Here is a 16,043-nt window from a genome sequence, read left to right on the forward strand (position 1 = left end):
CATTTTAATAAGCCCTCCCCTGTAATTTTGGTGCAGGTGTCCACAAATCATAATTTGAGGAACACTAAAATTCTAGAATGAAACATCCTTAGGAATAAAAAACCCTCAAGAATATTTACTAGGGTCTTTGAATGAAGCCTAAGAATTTTAAAAAATTATCTTTTTTATTTTTAAAGAAGCTTTAGATTACATAAATATTACATCTAAAATGTAGGGGATTCCCATATGCCCTCCCCACACACTTTTCCCCATTAACAACATCTTTCATTAGTGTGGTACATTACTTACAATTGATGAATTGATGTTACAATTGATATATTGAAGCATTGTTACTAATCATAGTCTATGCATTATGGTTTACACATTGCATGGCACGATTTTATAAGTTTTGACAAAATGTATAATGGTCTGTATCTGTAAACTGCAGTGTCATGCAGAACAATTCCAATGTCCCCAAAATGCCCCATATTATATCTATCCTTCCCTCTCCCTCCCCTCAGAACCTCTGGTGACCACTGCTTTTACATCAATTTTACAAGTTATTCCATTACCTGAGTATTAAGTCTACTTTAGTCCACAGTTGCATTCCCTCCTTATGTTTGTTCCTCAATCTTGAGGATTTTGGGATGGTGATGCTCACTCTGCTTCCAAGTGAGAGGGGGCTTAGTTCCCACGTGAAGCCTAAGAATTTTGATGCATTGTTAAAGCAAGTATGTGTGTGTGTGTGTGTGTGCATGCGTGTGTGAACATGTGTTAATGTCCAAATTGCTCAATTGATTGTAATGCTGAGTTTTTTTTCTTTGAAGTAGCTAATTTTTAAAAGAATGAGCCATTTCACAGGATCATAAATCGTGTTTTTTTTAACAAATCACTTTTATTGATACATATTAGTAAAGCATAAAATTCATTCAAAATGCACAAGCAATGGTATTTGGTATAATCAGATATTTGTGCATTCATCACTTCAGTCATTATTAGAGAATTCTCATTATTTCAATAATAATAGAAAGCAATCAAACAAGAAAATTCTTTACCTCTCAATCTCTCTATGCTTCCCCTGCTGTACATAGCTGCTATTTCTGGCTATTCTTGCACATTTGTTTATTTATTTATTTATTTAGGAGTTTTAGTGAGATATATTCAATACCATATGCATAGACCCTATTTTTCTTTATGTCTTAGGTTGAAACATAATAGCACACGATATTGCACTAAGACATTGGATTTGGAGGAAGTTAGCAAAGAAATTTAAAATCCCTTGAATAGAGCAGGCAAGATTTTCAGATTCTTGAACACATACCCTGTTAGTACTGTAACTGATATTTCTTCCTTCTTAAAAGCAGTGGTTTTTGCCTTTCCTTCAGAAGAAAAGGTGAATGTAGGTCAGAGGAAGAAAAAAATGTCAGAAAAGGAAAATACAGTTATACCTTTGAGCTGTCTTGTCACATGGGGGAGAAAAGAGAACAAAAAAGATGACCCCAAATGTTATACTCTGAAATTTCACACAACATCTCTGTTGCTTGTTTGGAAATTTCATACTCTATTTCAGCTGTTTACAAAGCTGTGAAATCAGGGATGTGATCAGCTCTTCCACATCTAATCCTGCCCCGGGCTTTGGGAAGAATTCCAAGCTCCAGGCTGATAGGCACCTGGTTTCTGACCCCAGGGATGAGCTGAGGACTGGATTTTTAAAAGAATGAGCCATTTCAGAAGATCTTAGGTCCTTTTTTTTTTAACAGATCACTTTTATTAGTACATATTAATAAAGCATACAATTTATTCAAAGTGTACAATCAATAGTATTTGGTATAATCACGTATTTATGTATTCATCACTTCAATCATTATTAGAGCATTTTCATTTTTTTATAATAAAAAAGTGGACAATCAAACTGGAAAATTCTTTACCTCTCAATCTCTCTATGCTTCCCCTGCTATACAAAGCTACTATTTCTGGCTATTCTTTGATTTATATATTTCCCCCACCCCTTCTCAATTAGGACATCTCTGTTCTTTTCTCTGTCATAGGACTCATCCCACACACAGCTAATTTTTTCTCCTTTGCATTGGGACCATTTATTACCAAGTTTTTAGGAATAAAGAGTGAGCCAGTGAATGAATGAATGAATGAATGAATGGTGCATAAAGAGATAGTGTCATAGAACCATTATTCCCCTTTTTATATGTTACATTTTGGTATATAATTCACCAATCATTCTCTTTATTTTAGTGAAGATTAGTAAATGTCAACCTTGATTTAGAAAACAAACTTCAAGCTAAAATATTAGGTAGAACCAACATAAGGAAGGAGAGAAAAATTTTTGAAATGATGAAAATCAATGGGGAAATGGGATTTGATTTTGAAAAATTTGATGTATAATTAGTCAAAGTGTGTTCCACATTGTACTGGTTCTTTGCCATGCTAATTGGCAATATTTAGGGAAAGTGTATCAAAGCTCAAGAAATTTGGGGAAAATTGGGTTAAAAAAAGTTAAACAAGGTTTTTAAACTAGGAAATTTTTCAGAATTATGCATTCTGAATCTCCAAGAAGGTAACAGTTTATTCAGGGGGACTAGTGCTTTTTCACAACACACTTTGAGAATACTGATTTATTCATACATTTTCAGCATTTGGATTTTATGGGAAAGAACCCCTTCATTCACCTGGAACCCAGAGCTGACCTTAGCATTGATATAGCAGACTCACGTGAGAATTTGGGGTGATAGGAAAGATTGTCTGGGCCACTCTTCTTCTTCCCTTCAGCCCTTGATATAGATACTCAGGGACTAGAAATCCCACTGTAATCAATAAATTCCTTTAGGTTAAGCATTTCTCTCTTCAGGTTCCTTTTTGAAAATGAAAATTGCAGTGTGGGGTGCACAGCACATTGAATCCAATATATCTTCTTCTGGATTATTAATTTCAGAATAATTTTTGAAGATCCTGGTGGTGTTGTGAGGACACTGAGTATCTAGAGTTTCACAGAGGGGCTCTGAGAGGGGAGGATGGAGTCCCCACAGAAGCTTCTTCCCATTTGAGTTGTGCATGAGCTGATCTAATGAAGTAAGAGTACAGAGATTAGAGCCCGTTTTCCGACTTGCTGCTTTGTGTGGATGTGGTAGCGCCTCTCCTTCCACCTCTCTCCTTTCATCTTGTTTCCGGATGCAGCAGTTCAGCTCTCAGGCACGCTGAGAGACCTGCTTTCCTGGGTGCCAGCTCCCTTAGCCGAGTGCCGTCTGTCCCCCTACTGGTGACAGTATCTGTCACATTGAGTTATGCCTTCTAATATCATGTGGCATACAGAAAAACAGAGAGGTAATTTATTACCTTAGGGTTTGCAAGACCTTTATTAAAAAAGGAATCTCCTTCAAAGGACTGCTACAATAGTCATCAGTGAATTGTGCATGTGGGGCCAGAGAGACTGGGCGAATGGCGCTTCTGTTTTCAGCGAAGCGGAGTTCAGAGGGAGCCAAGATGCAGCAGTGATGGTGCCTGTGAGAGATGGAGAGTGATGGAAGAAGAGCAGTACTGTTTGGATGTACAGAATATGAGGTGACATCTAGGTGGAGACCCAGGAGGCAGCTGAACTGCACTTCTGCAGAGCAAGAGAAACATGAAATGGGAAAGACACATCTGGGAATCTTAAATCAGTGGTTGTCAAACTTAAGAATCACTTTTGGGGAGTTCCTTAATGAGGCAGCATTCAGGGAGCCCACTTTGAAAGATTCTACTTCTATATATTTGGCATCAGGACAGCAAATTTGCATTTTAAAGTGTCCCATGTGATTTTTATGGGGGAAGGGACTTCAACGCACTCTCTGAGAAACTCTGCTCTGGACTGAGGACACCCAGGGAGTGTCAAGACGAGAAGAGAAGTGTGCTTAGGACAGTCCTGCAGGAATACTGGAGCCAGGGAAGAAGGCAGAGCAGGGGCCATCCGAGAGGTAGGAGGAGAGCCGTGCTATGCAGCAGAACAAACATCAGATAGAATGGGAATAGATGATCTATCTACACAAGAAACAATATGAATAATAGACAAACCCAAAGGAAAGGTTTATTCCACCTTAAAATTAAAGATATAAAAATTAAAGAAAACCCTAATTATGCCTTTACCGCTACTAAAGTAGTCAAGACAAAAGTAATTTAAAGGAAAAACGAAATGGTAGAGAAATACTTGTAAAAAATATATACTTGTGCATTTAAAATGATTTAAGGCTTTTGGAAAGCACCATAGTAATTCCCATCTAAAGCCAGGCATTTGTCCATAAACCTTAATCCAGTGTTTCTAGTATTGAAAAATTTCCACAGAAAATAATTGAACAGAATAAAAAGCCATGAGAATGGAGATGTTCTTTATAGTAGTATCCATATGATAATTAAAATAACCTAAATACCTAGCAACTTTAGTGATTTAAATAATTTATGATTCACTTATTGCAGTAAGCAGTGATTTAAAATGATAACTATGACATAGAAAAAGATGGATATGTTAAATGAAAAAAAAAAGAATATAAAACACTGTTTACATTTTAAATACCAAAATGTAAATACTGCTCCTTTGAGGAAAAAGAAAAGAGAAGGTAATTTCTGTCTTAATCCTGCACCTTTAAGGTAGCTCAATGCCTCATGTACCATATTCTTGGCAACCTATAAAGCATGCCACAGATCCCCAACAGAGTTCTCAGAGGTTCTGTGTAAACATCCTAATTTCCCTACCTGCTGGCTTCCTCATGGGGTCAGTTTCCAATTCTCGTCTCTTCGTCTGGTTTAAGATGCCACTGCTGATCTCTGGACTTATCACACACTGGTCTCTCACACCCTAACAGTCACATTCCCCTCAGACTCTGCTATGGCCGGCTCTGCCAGCTTTGGGCAATCCCAGGTATCAATGCCTACTCCAACAGTGCTATAATGAAAATATGTTTAAAAAATGTGCCTCAAAGTAATGCTCAGGGAAGCAGATGTGGCTCAACCTCTTGGGCTCCCACATACCACATGGGAGGTCCCGGGTTCGGGTTCTGGTGCCTCCTAAAAGAAGAGAAGCAGATGCTGCCTCTTGCCACAACATAGCTACATGCTGCCCTCCTGCTGCAACAGAGCTAGATGCCATTGCAAGAGAGCTGGACTTTGCTCCTGCTGCAAGAAGCAGAGGCCACAAGCCAGCAGATGCCTCAGCTCATGGGGAGCGGATGTGACTCAGTCCATTGGGCACTCAACTTCTCATGTGGTTCAATTCACAGTGTCTCCTAGAGAAGTTGAGCAAACAATGAGCAGAACAAATTGTCTAGGAGAAGGGAGGGATAAAGAAAGAAAAATAAAGTAAATTAAAAAAATAAATAAAAGTAATGTTCACATTAAAACAGGTCAAGTGGTTTTAAAAGCTAATGTTAAATAATGTAATACTCTGCCATATTCTTCCTCCATCCTCACACTAGAAGTATATTAGCTATTTCCCCTGGCAGTTACCTCATTTCTAAATAATATACTTTTATTGCTACTTCTATTAATTATCTATTGCTGCATAACAGATTACCACAAACCAAGTGGCCTAAAAAACACACGTTTATTATCTCACAGTTTTTGTGGGTCAAGAGTCCGGTCACAGCTTAGCTGGGTCCTCTACTCTGTGTCTCATCTCACAAGGCTGAAATCAAGATGTTGCCCAGCGCTGCCTCCTCATCTGGAGGTTTAACTGGGACAGAATCCGCTTCCACACTCACTCAGGTTGTTGGCAGAATTCATTTCCTGGTGAGGGTGTGACTGAGAGCCGTAGCTTCTTGCTGGCTGTCATCTGGAGTTTGCTTCTAGGGGCTGCCCGCAGTTCTCTTTCACGTGGGTTTCCTTAGCATAGCCACTTACTTCACTACGCCAGCAAGGAGAGCCTCGAGAGCAGGGATTCTTAGCAAGGGGTCCCTGAGCTTGAACTGAAATTCAAACAAAACGTTATTCTTGTGGGGACATGCTGGTGCAGGTGTGATATATTTATTAAGTAATACACACTATAGTGTGGACTTAGTAAGGCATCCATGGTTTTCACCTGATGTGTAAGGGGGTCCTTGGAACAGAAAATGTTAAAAACTTCTGCTCTAGAGCAAATCATTTTACTTTCTCTCAAGCCTTCTGCTCTCCTGCTTCAATCTGGACTTTCTATTATCATCCTTATCTTGGGACTTCACTACCTTCCTTGTTTGTTGCTTGGATTCTGTCTTCTCTCTGTTTTTCTTTTTTTTTTTAATTAAAGATTTATTTATTTATCCTCCCCCCCCCCCCCCCCCCCCCCCCGGCTCTGCTGTTTTTGCTGTCTGTGTTGTCTTCTTTTCTCATTTTTCTCTCCTCTAGGATTCACTGGGATTTGATCCTGGAGACTCTGGTATGGAGAGAGATTCCCTATCAATTGCACCACTTCAGTTCCTGGTTTCTGCTGCGCTTCACCTTGACTCTCACCTAGTCTCTTTTTTGTTGCATCATCATCTTGCTGCATGACTCACTTGCACAGGCACTAGCTTACCATGTGGGCACTGCCTCACTGCATAGGCACTTGCACTCACCACATGGGCACTTGCACTCACTGGCTTACCATGTGGGCACTTATGTGGGCACTGGCTTGCTGTGCAGGCACGCTTTCTCTTCTTTTTTTCACCACAAGGCCCCAGGGATTGAACCCAGTTCCTCCCATATGGTAGGTGGAAGCTCTATCACTTGAGCAACATCTGCTTCCCCTCTCTGGGTTTACATGCTCTTTTTAATAGAGCACCTTTTCCAGCAGCCATCTAAGAATGATTGTAATGGAAGTAAAATTTTTAATACTCCATGCCTGAAAATGCTTTTTATCTACTCTTTCACTAGGTATAGAATTCTAGGTTTAAATCCTATTCTCTCAAGATTTTGAAGGCAGTACTCTACTAATCTTACAGCTGCCGGGGATCTTTTTGTGACTTCTGATGCCATTATAATTCTTGTTCCTTTGCATGGGAAACCTGCTTTCTTTTAGAATCCTCTAAATGATTTTGTTTCTCCTTGGAATATTTTAGAATCTTCTTTTTATACTCAGAATTCTGAAATTGCATGATAAAACAGCTTTGTGTAAGTATTTTTTAGTCATAGGCACTAGGTGGATCTTTTCAAACTAGAGTTTGATGCTCTTCAGTTCTGGAAATGTTTTCTTATATCATTTTCTTGATACTTTCCTCCCGTTTTCTTTTTTTCTCTCTTTCTGGAACTTCTGGATTTGTCTTCTAGTATTTTCTTTTTTCTTTCTCTTTTTCAATCTCTTTGGCATTTTCTTCTTCATTTTGGTAGATTTCCTTGTCTTTAACCCTTATAAAATTATTTGTAAAAAATTTTAGTGGTCCCACTTATACTTTAATGAACTTCATCTTCTTTTTATTGTTTCTTATTTTTAAATAATGAACTGTTTTTGTTTTATAGTACAGTGTATTTCTCTGAGGACTAATTATATGTGTGTACAAATACTTCTAATACACATAGTAGAAGTTTTGTGTGCTTTTTGCATTGTTTTTGTATCCTCCATTTTCCTTTTATTTTGTTTGCTTTTGTCTCTATTTCATATTGGAGGTGTTTCTCAAATATCTGCTGACTCTTGACTATATCTATTCTATACTATACTATACCATATCATACTATATTATATCATACTGCTGCTAATGTTTCCATAGCTGATTGCTAGTTTGACCTAAAGTTGATTAGACTCTCCCTCTTGTTAAGTAAGCTGCAGAGTGAGGTGATTAGTAGGTAAACTGGCTTTTTGAGAGAATCCAAATTTAATATCCCCTAGGGGTCATTAAATAACCCCAGAAAAAAATTCTGCTGATCTCTCTGGAGGTATAGACCTAGTTACCATTTTCCAGAAGCCTAGGATGAGCCTATGGAAGTTCCATGATCCAGAATATAGGTTTTCTACTAATCAATCTATCTTTTTAACCCTGTGCCTCAGTTGTTTCCCCCATCTCCCTATGCATAACTGTCCCCAAGCCTGAAGCCTCTGAAGAGAACAATCTTAGTCTTGAGAGGGAATGGGTAGAGGGTGGGCAGGGTAGGGGAGAGAATTGGGTGGCCTAACCTCTCTATATGCATGCTTTCAACTAACATATTTTCAGCCTCCCTCTGTGCTTCCACCATCTGCAATAACTTGTGTCTCCAAATCCTATCTGGAGTTCCTCGCCTCACATAGGAGTAATTCAATAGCCCCAGAAAAAACTCTTCGGGATCTGCTGGTCAAATTGCTTGATGCTTATCAACATTTCTTTCTGCAGGAACTTCTGGCCACTCTGCTAAATCAGTTACTGTTCCTCCATCGGCTTGTTATCTTCCACATTTTGTGGAAATCTTTCACCTGCAATTGGGTATTAGTCTGGGTTCTCCAAGAGTGATTCTAATATGATATTAAATGTGTAAGGTTTTATTAGGGAACCACTTGTGCAAGAGAAAATGGGGAGGGAAACAGAAAAGGCTGGGAGAGTGTCAGACTGAGATGTGAGTGAAGGAGAGAAGAAGGAAGGCTGGGTAAAAGTATTCTCCCGGAATTCTTAATCAGGGGTCTGTGAGCTTGAATCTAAATTCAAAAAACATTATTCTTGTGGAGACGTGTTGGTGCGTGTGTGATATATTTATTAAATAATACACAGTATAGTGTGGACTTAGTAAGGAGTCCATGGTTTTTACCTGACTGGTAAAGGGGTCCTTGGAACAAAAAAGGCCAAGAACCCTTAGACCATGGTGGAGTCTAAGGAAAGTGCAGCAAGGTTGACAATGGTTCTTGAACTCAGATTGGCTGCTGGAGGAGTCCTGTGTCTCCCAGAGTTGAGTCCAGAGTTGAGTCTCCCCACCATAAGTCATTGGCTGGGAGCAGCCTTTCAGAAGGATGCCTGGGCCTGAACTCAGCTGTAGATTTTATCTGGTGTTCAGAGCAGAGCAGCTGGGGCCCTTGGTTAATTACACTGCCATAATTGGAGGGCTGAGCATTCCTAGGGCTGCCACAAATGGTTTCTTCTCTTATTCCCGTTATCTTTGGGTGTATTCCTTTTCTGGGGGAATGGGTATATTTCTTTTGTAAACAATTCTTTACTACATTTTAGGGGAGTTTTGGTAAGGAAAGGAAATACATGGTATAAAGGTATAGTTCAGCATTCATTTGGTTCTATCATTTTAAATAATTTTTTTCCTGCAAAATATATGTAAAGCATTTATACTTCTAAAAAAGTTTGAAAGAAGAAGGAAGAAGTGATCACAAGTGTCACACAGAAAACTGGAGGAGGATGGAGACAGAGAAAAGGCTGTGTAACTTGCTAATGAGGAGGTCACTGGTGAATTTATTGCTGATTCCACAGTTGTGGGGTGAAAGCCAGCTTGAAGGAGACTGAGGAGTATGTAGGTATAGAGAACTCTGCCAAGAATTCCATTAGTAAAGGAAATAAGAGGAAGAGAGTTAATTTAGGGGTGAGCTGGGCACAGGAAAGGTTCTTTTTAGGCTAGAGAGATCTTAACAGGCTCATTTGTAGGTGTAAAGAGACAAAATAGAGGGAGAGATTGAAGATGCGAAGAAGAACGGACATAATTGTAGGAACATGGCCTAAGAAGAGGCAGGAGACGAGGTGGAATGAAGAACACAAGTAGAGGGCTAGCGAAGCAGGAAGCAGGAAGGATCCCTCTCTCAGAGATATGAACAAAGGAGGGGAGGGGGTGTTGAAAAAAAGAAATGTTGCAGTGGTGTATCAGTCAGGACTGCTTTTGGCTGCAAATGGTAGGAAATTGACTACTTTGGCTTAAATAAATAAGGGTTTGAATGTAGGCAGTTCAGGGAAGAGAGGTAGCAATAAGATGCTGGCAGGGGCTCAAGATCCTTCATCTTTCTGCTCCATCACCTTTAGCATCTTTCCATGCTGCAAGATGGCTATTAGCCCTATAGGCTCCATGTCTGTACTTCAGGCAGGAAAAAGGGGGAAGAGTAAAGTCAAAGGTGTGTGCTAGGAATGAGTTTGTTTCAGAAAACAATAACTTCAGTAGTAGACTTCTCCTTATCTCATTGATTGTCACAGGAGCTGGGGAAAGTGGATATTTTAGTTGGGTTTCAGTCACTATGCACAAAATTGGACTTCTATTAATAAGAAACAAGGGGAGAAGAGATATTGGGTAGGCAAATAGCAATGTCTACCCAGGTAAAGAAGGGAAGTTTAGAGAGGTTATGTCAACAACCTCATTGTTTTGGTAGGCAGAATGGCAGACCTGGTGAGAGTGAAGTGGTAAGAGTAGAGAGCTTGAAAAAAAGAGAAGGCTTGAAATAGTCTAGTAAGTCCTGCTGGGCACAAGCTAGGCTTCAGCGAATGTGAGGAAACATAAGGCATCCTCCTCAGGGTTCTGAAGGACCCAGAGAAAGAAGTCAGTGGTATGGAGCTGAGGAAAGGTTAGCTTGGGCTGAGCGTTGCTGAGAATATTGAATCATTAACCTAGGAAATTTGCTTCTAGGTTAGTGGTTGTGGATAGTGGAGTAGAAAAGATAACCCAGAGAGCAACGGGATGTCAAGTCACACCATTCTTTAACATAGGAACATATGGAAGCAGAATCCTGGGATCTCAGAACTGAGAGCCCCTTTCATCCCTACCATCCACATCCCCTCTACAGAATCTCCAGTAACACAGTTGGACCTCTGCTTGATCTCATCCAGTGAGAGGAAGTCACTACTTCCCATGGCAGAATATTCCATCTTTGGAGGCAATTTGTCATTCTGGAGCCACCATCTGTCTCTTTATTATAGTTTTCTGCTTTGGACCCCAGAGCCTATATATAATCTCTTGTCACAGAGCACTCTGGTGCCTGGGACATATAGACTTGTTACCCAAGTGCTCAATATATGCTTGGTAAATGAAAGAATGAATAAACAAAATATTGGGAGATAACTATAATGCTCCCATTGAGACTTTTCTCTTTCAGCAGCAATTTGGTTAAATAACCTGGCATGTTAACAAACTGAATGTCACACTGTCTTTTAAAAATATGTAAAGGAAGTAGGAATATGGAAAAAAGTCTAAATTAAGTAATATTAAGAATATAAAACCTCGGGGAGACGGACTTTGGCCCAGTGGTTAGGGTGTCCGTCTACCACATGGGAGGTCCGCGGTTCAAGCCCCGGGCCTCCTTGACCCGTGTGGAGCTGGCCCGTGCGCGGTGCTGATGCACGCAAGGAGTGCCGTGCCACACAGGGGTGTCCCCCGCGTAGGGGAGCCCCACGCGCAAGGAGTGCGCCCCGTGAGGAGAGCCGCCCATCGTGAAGGAGGGAGCAGCCTGCCAAGGAATGGCGCCGCCCACACTTCCCGTGCCGCTGACTACAACAGAAGCGGACAAAGAAACAAGACGCAGCAAAAAGACACAGAAAACAGACAACCGGGGGAGGGGACGGGAACTAAATAAATAAAAAAATAAATCTTTAAAAAAAAAAAAAGAATATAAAACCTTAAAATAATACGGATGCATTGATTAAAATTGTGAAAAATTTAATCTGTACAATATTAAGTCATGGAGAGATCATTGTACATTGATACTGGTTTAGGTTTTATGGTGAAGAGGGCTAGATGTTTTCTATTTTGATTATTCTATTTACATTTCATTATAAAGTTGTTAAAATACATAATTTAAAAAAATCCCAAATGGAACATTCCCTGAGTGCCTCCAGAAGAAAGGCACTCCAAAAATGCAAGCATGGTTATCAAAATATTATCACAATGTAAACACACACAAGGATGGTCGTTAGACTCTGATAACTAACTAAGTTCCAACTGGGATGTTGTGTGCTTGAGATCTCTGTGAACGTGCTTGCCATGTGGTCAGACTGTAATGATCTTGCGGAATCTTGGGGCTGGACCATGTGGGATCACCTGTGTGGATCACCCTCTTCCCCAAATCTCTCTCTGCCTGCTGCACACCTGTGATTCTTTTTCTGGGGAACAATGCTTGTCCTTGCTCAATGAGAGGCATTGTGACCTTCACACTGACATATGAATGATTGATAGCAGTCTTTCTAAAAGAGGGAAACAAGAGGCTGAGGACACTAAAGTCTAACCCCTTCCTAAATATGCTGAGGATGAATCTAGATTCCCAGGTCAAGTGACCTTCCCTCTCTCACTCCTGAATCCTCTCTTCTCTTTTTGAAGAATTTCACAGGGCTGGGAGGGGCTGTGCATGGCTCTCTAATTTTCCCTCTTGCTCTCTGTCGTGATTTTAAATATGGTGAAATAAAAAAAATTATAAGCACCAGAAGAGGATGTTCTTCAACATCCTCAATCATACATTCTTTATCTGACAAGATACACTTCAGAAATGCTTCCTTAAACTATACTTCCTGAACTAGATTTTTCATCAGTTTTATAGCCTGTTTCTTGTTAGACTGCCATCAGAGATTAAGAATCTTTAACTATTGCCCACCTTTCAGAATTTTAATCCAGAAGTACTACCTAGGTGAAAGATGATCTAATCCTCCTGTATTGATGAAACTCAGAGCTCTAACAAACTTCTCAGAGAACTAGGAATTCAGAGGCTGATAGATACTCTTTCTAGGTCTTAGTGTCCTGAACTAAAACATGAGTGGAGCCACATCAGCCCCTCTCTTCCTCAGAAGGAACTTTCAAGGAACTCCTATGCATAAAAGTACTCCGAAAAATAGAAATAAATTCAAGGTGTTGAATTATCCCTTCCTCTCTTCCTACCTCTACTGCTGGTCAGCACAGTACTAGCCTTGGAACTTCTCGATATTTCCCTCAGGAGGCAGACAGTGTCACAGTCCTTCAGCCACTCCTTGCTCCCACAATCTAACTTCAGCTCTGTTCAACCCATGGCTAGGGTTGAATAGAGTCCCTGGTCCACACAGCTTCAGGAAGTCTCCTCCTTTACCTCCTTTGGGACCCTCTAAATCCCTATAGACCTGTGGTTTTCAACCTGGGAGCCCCCTACCCTGGGGACATTTGTCTCTTAGTGTCTCATTTATTTCATTTAGCATTTTTTTAAAGGTTCGTCCTTGTAGCTTGTATTGGCACTGCAGTTCTTTTAATGACTGACTCATTAATATTTCATTGTATGTATATATTGTATTTTTTTTACCCATTCATCTGTCAAATGGATGCTTGGGTTGTGCCCACCTTTGACCTATTATGAAATGCTCCTATAAACAGTGGCATACAAGTATATTTGAGTCCCTACTGTCAGTTTTTTTGAGTGTATACTAGTTGTGGGATTGCAGGGTCATATGGCAGTTCTGAGCTTTCTGAGGAACTGCCAAACTGTCTTCTACAGTGGCTGCAACATTTTATATTGTCACTAGCTGAGTGTTCCTATTACTCTGTGTCCTCTCCAACACCTGTAAATTCCCATGTTTGTTTGTTTGTTTATTTATTTATTTTTAAATAGCAGCCATTCTAATGGGTGTGAAATCGTATCTCATTTTGGCTTTGATTTGTGTTTCCCTGGTGGCTAATGATGTTGAGCATCTTTTCATGGACTTTCTGGCCATTTGTATATCTTCTTTGGAGAGATGTCCAAGTCTTTCGTCCATTTTTTTTTCAAGTTGCCCATTTTTCTTAGCACTGCTTATCTTTTCTAAGGCCTTTAAGAGCTCTTTACATATTAAAATCAGTAAACATTTGTCAGATATATGTCACAATGTATTTTTAGTTTTCTTCCATCATTCTTTTTTTTAAAATTTTTATTGAAGTATATTATTCATACATGATCTTTTGCCCATTTTTATTGGGTTGCTTGTCTTTTTGTTGTTAAGTTGAATATATACTGGATAATAATCCTTTATTAGATATATAGTTTCCAAATATTTTCTCCCATGTGTAGGTTGTCTTTTTTACGTCATGATAAAGTCCTCTGAGGCACAAAAGACTTTTTTAAAAATTCTGATGAGATCTTACTTACCTATTTTTTTTCATTTCTTGCTTATGCTTTAGGTTAAAGTCTAAGAAACCATTGACTAACACAAGGTCCTGAAGATGCATCCCTAGGTTTTTTTCTAGGAATTTGAGAGTTCTAGCTCTAATGTTTAAGTCTTTGATTCATTTTGAGTTGGTTTTTATATATGATATGAGATAGGGGTCCTCCTTTTTTGCAAATGGAGATATAGTTTTCCAAGCATCATTTGTTGAAGAGACTATTCTTATCCAGCTGAATGGTTTTGGCCAAAAATAGGTTGGCATAAAAATTAGGGTTGATTTATGAACTCTAATTTCTATTCCATTGGTCTATATGTCTGTCTTTGTGCTGGTACCATGTTGTTTTGATTACTTGACTCTGTAATGAGTTAAAAAAATTTTTTTTTCAGGTACTGGGGGCTGGGTATTGAACCCAGGACCTCTTAACTTTGTATGTGGGAAGTCAGTGCTCAACTACTGAGAACATTGGCTCCTCTGAGTTGGTTTTTTCATTTGTTTGCTTGTTGTTTTTTTTAAAGAGGCACTGGGGACAGTACCTGGGACCTCCTGTATGGGAAGCAGGTGCTCAACCACTTCAACCACATCTGCTCCTCTGTAATAAGTTTTAAAAGTGGGTAGTGTGAGTCTTCCAACTTCATTCTTCTTTTTTCAAGATGGTTTGAGATATTCATGGCCCTTTACCCTTCCATATAAATTTGATAATTGTTTTTCCATGTCTTCAAAGAAGGTATTTGGAATTTTAATTGAGATTGCTTTGAATCTATAAGTTGCTTCAGGTGAGATTGCCATTTTAACAATATTTAGTTTTCTAATCCATGACACAGAATGCCCTTCCATTTATTGAGGTTTTCTTTGATTCTTTTAGCAATGTTTTGTAGTTTTCTTTGTACAAGTTCCTTACATTCCCGGTTAGATTTATTCCTAGATATTTTATTCTTTTAGTTACTATTGTGAATGGGATTTTTTCTTTCTTGATTTCTTCTTCTGATTGTTCATTGCTTGTGTATAGAAACACTACTGATTTTTGGATATTGATATTGTACCCCACCACTTTGCTGAATTCATTTATAAGCTCTAGGGGCCTTGTGAATTCGTCAGGATTTTTTGTATGTATGATCATATCATAGGCAAATAGGGCAAGTTTTAGTTCTTTCTTTCCAATTCAGATGTCTTTTATTTCTTTTTCTTGCCTAATTGCCCTGGCAAGAGTTTCCAGTACAATGTTGACTGACAGTGGTGACAGTGGCATCCTCGTCTTGTTCATGATCTTAGAGGGAAACATTTCTGTCTTTCACCACTAGGTAGGATATTAGCTGTGGGCTTTTGATATATGGACTTTATCATGTTGAGGAAATTTCCTTCTGTTCTTAGTGTTTTAAGTGTTTTGTTTTGTTTTTATCAGGAAAGGGTGCTGGATTTTTTCAAATGCCTCTTCTGCTATTGAGATGATCATGAGTTTTTCCGTTTCATTATGTTAATGTGGTGTATTATATTAATTTATTTTTTATGTTGAGCCAACCTTACATGCCAGGGATAAATTCTACTTGATCAAGGTGTATAATTCTTTTAATATGATGTTGGATTTGGTTTGCTAGTATTTTATTGAGGACTTTTACATCTATATTCATAAGAGACATTGGTCTGTAGTTTTCTTTTTTGTGGTGTGTTTATCTGGCTTTGGTATGAGGGATGATGTTGGGCTCAAGAATGAGCTAGAGAGTGTTCCCTCCTCTTTAATTTTTTGCAAGAGTTTGTGTAGAATTGTACTTAATTCTTTTCAGAATGTTTAGAAGAATACTCCTGTGAAGCCATGTGGTCCTGTGCTTTCCTTTGTTAGAGGTTCTTGATTACTGATTCAGTCTCTTTACTAGTAATTGGTTTGTTGAGATCTTCTATATCTTCTTGAGTCAATGTAAGTAGTTTGTGTGTTTCTACGGATTTGTCCATTTCACCTGGGTTATCTAAATTATTGGCATACATTTATTTATAGTGTCAGAGTCCTTTTTCTTTCAGTGGGTTCAATAGTAATGTCCCCCTTTTAATTTCTGATTTTCATTATTTGTATCCTCTTTCTTGTTTTTCTTTGTCAGTCTAGCTAAAGG

The sequence above is a fragment of the Dasypus novemcinctus genome, chromosome 17 (genome assembly GCF_030445035.2).
Source record: "Dasypus novemcinctus isolate mDasNov1 chromosome 17, mDasNov1.1.hap2, whole genome shotgun sequence".
Lineage (NCBI taxonomy): Eukaryota > Metazoa > Chordata > Mammalia > Cingulata > Dasypodidae > Dasypus > Dasypus novemcinctus.